The following is a 4,190-nucleotide window of genomic DNA, read 5'->3' as shown; positions in this document are numbered from 1 at the left end:
TTACCGGTCTGAAGATATTATTACATGGCTTTCATACTGAAATACACAATATAAACAGTGATGTTGCCTGTTTGCTTTTGCATGGCCTTTTTCACACCTCAATATGAAAACACTTGGTGACCAAAGTGGTGACATTAGGAGATTAACTGCCAGTTCAAACTTACACCAGCTGGACAAAGTAAATGAGCCATCAGGGCATCATCATCATCACCACCATGTTTTGAGTACCTCACTCAAAAAACTGAAATTGAGTGGTTGTTAAATTTACAAAAGTCTAACTTGTAATTTGAACAAAATAATTTCATGTTTCTATGGTGAGCATAATTAAATCATGTAGAATCTGCAAGAAATTCCACAACTTAATTTGTTCTTGTTAAGATGGCATGATACAATCTAGTAAGAGTGGTTAGTTACCTCGACTCTCGAAATGCACGAGATCCCATGAGATTTCAAACCACAGGAAAACCACTGGGGTTATAAGAGGCATACACACACTCCACGTGTATGCTTTTGCTATTTATTGTTGTTTAACCTGTCAAGGACAAAAATGTAAAGAGAACTCTGTATCAAGCCTTGTAATCATAGCTTTCCGCACTGTTGCCGCACTATCAACCCTGATAAAGTTGAGAGATAGATGGAGTAGAATTTGTTATAAATCCGTTAAAATGTTATGTTAACCCGATTCTAGACTTTGTTGAACACTCAAAAAAAAAAAAAAAACCTCTTTAAATGAACTTAAAATAATTGTGGAAAGGATTTCCACACAATAATAAATTGCTCTCTATTAGCATTAAGTATTTTTGTCAGACTAACGTAATTTGCATGGGTTCGATCCACTATATCAAATTTAGTTGGGCTCAACTACAGTAAATAAATTGATTCCTTATTAATTAATTAAGTTAGTACAACTCAAGTATATTAAGTTGGAATAACAGATTTGCATAATACTAAAATAAAGCAATTTAATCACGTGGAAAAATTTTCCATGATTTGTTTTATGTTCATTCAAAGATTTTTTTTTTTTTAGTGCTCAATAAATATTACATTTACCTTTCTCCCGTGTTTCTACCACCCTCTTGCTAGTGTGTATTCTACTTGACACATAAAAATTCTTTTGAAATTTACTGTTGAACTAATCGGTCCCTCTGTACTTGTGACTCATAGAAAGATTTACCCAAACTGATGCTCATGTCAAGACCACTTATGAAAAGCTCCCAGCTGTGTGAAAAACCTAAAGTGTTTCTAACATCTGTCTACTTTAGCTGGTGTTTAAGTCTATGGCAACTCTAACAATCAAAAGATAAAACACTGTAAACTAGTCTGTGACGATTTCTCCCACTCTCTGGTTTGTGTCCTAGGAGAAATCACAGCTGTTGCCATTCAGCTAATTATTTAAGGATGGCCTGATGAATAACATTTGCTCTCTTCAGATAAGCTCATTTTTTGTTTTGTTTTTTTTAGGTTTGATTTGGGTTTATTTCAAGGGTTTAGCCACTGTATCTTTCTTTTCAGATAAAATTCATGATTTATTTATTTATTTATTTATTACTGTTGCACTTGATTATCTGTGTGGTCTCCCTGTTTTTTTTCTAAACTTGGACCTGGTTTGTGAAACTGAGGGCTTGTCCATTTTAAAACTGGTAAAAATAACTTGTTTATTGGGTTTCCGGCCTGGTTTGGGTGACTTTTAGAAAGGCTTATTTGTTGTCACTAGAGCAAGTCTGGGAGATCCATATCGATTTGTGGGTTGGTGAAGAACGCACTAGTTTGGTCAGTCTTTTTGCTCATCTGGTTTATTTTCTTGTACAGCAGTTGGTTCTTTGTGAATGGTCTGGTGTTAGAATAAGATTCGTCTGCTAGCAGTTTATATAATGGGTTTCATAGGTAACCTGTAGGAATTCACTGTGTTAGTGTAGTGTAATGGGGAACGTGGGAACATCTCATTGTTTCCAGTTGCTTTTGTAAGCCACTGATTTAGAGTGTGTAAGAATGCCAACTATCTGATACTGTTGTGGAAACTGTATTATTCTTTCTTTGTGATTTTTCTTTTTAATGTTTAAGTCATTTTGCTGATTTTCAGTTAGTTTTTTGTTGTTTTGGAGCAGACGCAGTCTCTTAGGGGATGGGGTTTTGGGGGGATAACAGGTGGAGAGAAGCTGCAAAGAGGTGTGTAAGACTGCAACTCTGCTTCTTGGTCTCAACTCTGGATAGTCACGTTTTGGAGGGTTTAATCACTTTGGCCAGATTTCTTGATGTTATGTGAAGGCTGTGTGCAGGCAGGAGTGGTAGTAGGAGGACCCAAGGTGCAGACACTCGGAGGCAAAACTTGAACTCAAAACAGCTTTAATGCTAAACTCAAATGTAACATAACTGGATATATCAAAATAAACTTACACCGGAAGACTAACAGAACACACAGCAAGATAAGGGTAGATCGCAACACAGACACAGAGAAACACAGGGCTTAAATACACAGAGGGAGCAATCAGGGAATGAGTAACAGGAGGGAAACACAGCTGGGGCAAATCAGGCCTAACGAGACAAAGGAAGCACAACCAGACGCATTTACGTGAGACACGGACTTTCAAAGTAAAACAGGAAACATAACACAGACTGAACTACAGACACAGACTCACAGACAGGCACTACAGAGGGAACAGAGACGTGGGACCAGGGCAGACACAGACACTGACTGGACACGGGGATATAGCCGACAGGGGAGACAGCAACTAAGGATAACACAGAGACATAAACCAAAAGACAGAACTCTAGCAAAGATACCAAAGACTAGAAATGATAAATAATATAATAAACTCAAAACCTCTGGGTCAACGACCCAGGCATCCTAACATTTGAAATGAGAGCTGCTCCATCCAAAGTGGGATGGATGCCATCTCTCCTAACAAGACCAGGTTTCCACCAGAAAGTTTGCTAATTATCTATGAAGCCCACATCGTTTTTTTACACACCACAGACAGCAATTTAAGGAGTGCTAAACATGTCACTCCTGGTCTGATTGGAGAGGGGACCAGAAAAAATGACAGAGTTGGGCATTTTTTGACAAAGTTACACACAGGTTCAATATTAATTTTAGGGACCTCAGATTGATGTAACCGGGTGTCTTTACTGCTGATGTGAGTTAAAACTTGATGTTTACGTTTAGCGAGCAGCTTTAACCTTCCAGTGTCACCTGCTCTGGTCCCCGGAAGACAATTGACAATGGTTGCTGGTTTCTCTTGCTTTACATATTGCAGAAGAGAATTGCCAGTTACCAGAGTTTGTTCCTTAAAGGGTGTGTCGCCAAGTGAGGAAAAACATTTAGACACATGAATGAGTTGGTGGTGTACCTGCGGCTTCTGTTTAGGCTTTTTTGCTTGAGTGTTTCATTGCTTATAGGTAATTGTTTTTGACTGTCTTTGGTAGACCATTTTCTCCAGTCTTCATAATTGAAATTACTTGATCAGTGCACATAAGATCAGCTGTAGAAAATATCTGAGCCATGGAAAATGTTGGGGAACATGAGCCAACTGCTACAACTAGTGAGTCACTAACAATGCAATATGAGAAAATGGGAACAAATGGGAAATCCAGGAGTACAGAGGATGGTGTGATGATAAGTGCACTCTTTTTCTTCAGTGTGCTGACTGACAAAGTTCAGGAGGCTTATGCTTCATATATATATGATATGATATCCTTGCGTGTTCTGAAAGGCGCTATTTTTAAATAAAATGTGTGTGTGTATATATAAATATATATATATATATATGTGTATACACATCAGAAGTATGAAGTTAAACAGTTTTGCCTTCATATAAGCTTGTTTCTGAAGCATATTGACAATATTTAGAGAATTTAAGGAAGAAGGAATATCAGACTCATGGAGTTTATCTGTTTTGTGCTGGTACAGTTTCATCAGATTTATCTAATTTAGTAGCAATGGAGCAATTTTAAAATTGTGTACTAGGTAATATTGCAAATTACGTAAATGAACGTAAAGCTGAAACTCATAAGAATAATTTCAGTGAAGCCTGTGCTAGGTTTGGTTTTTCTCAAAAGAAATTATTCTAGTACATGCAATAGTTGCCAATGCAAAGGAATGAATGTACTGCTCTTAAAGGAAAAAATAAGGTTTCTAGTAAATTGCAAATAAAACCTACTACCCTATTATCAGGTCATATTGTGTTCAAAAA

Source organism: Pelmatolapia mariae, linkage group LG5, assembly GCF_036321145.2.
Source record: "Pelmatolapia mariae isolate MD_Pm_ZW linkage group LG5, Pm_UMD_F_2, whole genome shotgun sequence".
Lineage (NCBI taxonomy): Eukaryota > Metazoa > Chordata > Actinopteri > Cichliformes > Cichlidae > Pelmatolapia > Pelmatolapia mariae.
This window is presented reverse-complemented; position numbering follows the sequence as displayed.